The following is a 1237-nucleotide window of genomic DNA, read 5'->3' on the forward strand; positions in this document are numbered from 1 at the left end:
AACTAGTTGATAGAGGGTGCAACCATCTAGGTTTAAGAGGATTGAAATCTAGAGAGCTCTTATGTGTACTACTGTACATGCTCCGGTCTAGTCAATTTTTCAGGTAGAGCTGGTATCATGATAGTGTGCATGTGGTGGGGGCTACATTAAAGAACTTGAGGAATGCTGTGAGTTTCATTAGTGCTATACTACACTTTGGAAGGCTCTTCCCTTCCTTGTGACCCTTCTGTGAAGGGATGTCCAATTGTCTACAGATGGGCTTTGGGTCTCCACTCCAACCCCACCTCATTCTCATCAGTATGATTATTTGTTCTGGGTCATCTGATGCCTGATACCTGATCCCTTCAACACCTTGTGATCACAGAGGTTGGTGTGCTACCATGTGGGCTTTGTTGCTTCCCTGCTAGATGGCCACTGTTTAACTTCAAGCCTATAAGACCTCAGATGTTATATCTTCTAATAGCCAGACACCATCAACTTATGTCACCACATTTGCTTATGTGCCCATTTGACTTCAGCAATTGTGTCGGGAAGGTGAGCATAACAAAATGCAAGATTATTAGAACAAAATATTCTTGCCTTGTGGGAGGACCTGAGCAGAGGCCCAATGTCCACCTTGATACTTAACATAAAAATATATGAACATGATAATGGGATAAGAGGAAAGTAAAAATAAGTAGAGGAAAGAACTTGGAGGCAAAGGGCATTTATAGAGATCTAAGTACAGGTATATATAGATGTAAACATATTTATATATGAGGAGGGGGAAATAGATATATGTACATATATTTATAGGTTTACTACTAAGGAAACAGATGGACAGTAGGTCCCTACTCAAGTACTCCTTCAGTACAAGAACACTTTATTCTAACAATTCGGGAGTCTGAGATGCTCACCTTACTTACATGATCACTGAAGAAAACGGGTGCATAAGCAAATGTGGTGAAGTAAGCTGATGGTGCCGGCTTTCAAAAGATATAGCATCTGGGGTCTTAAAGGCCGGAAGATAAACAAGTGGCCATCTAGCTGAGAAACAACAAAACCCACATGGAAGAAGCACATCAGCTGTGAGATCACGAGGCATCAAAGGGATCAGGTATCAGGCATCAAAGAACCAAAAATTCATAGCACTGAGAATGAGGGTGAGTGCAGAGTGGACCCATCTGTGGGCAATTGAACATACCCTTACAGAAGGGTCATGAGGAGGAGTAGAGCCAGTCAGGGTCCCGTGTAACAA

Source organism: Echinops telfairi, unplaced genomic scaffold, assembly GCF_000313985.2.
Source record: "Echinops telfairi isolate 266 unplaced genomic scaffold, ASM31398v2 ScPeMD7_7469;HRSCAF=8507_0, whole genome shotgun sequence".
NCBI lineage: Eukaryota > Metazoa > Chordata > Mammalia > Afrosoricida > Tenrecidae > Echinops > Echinops telfairi.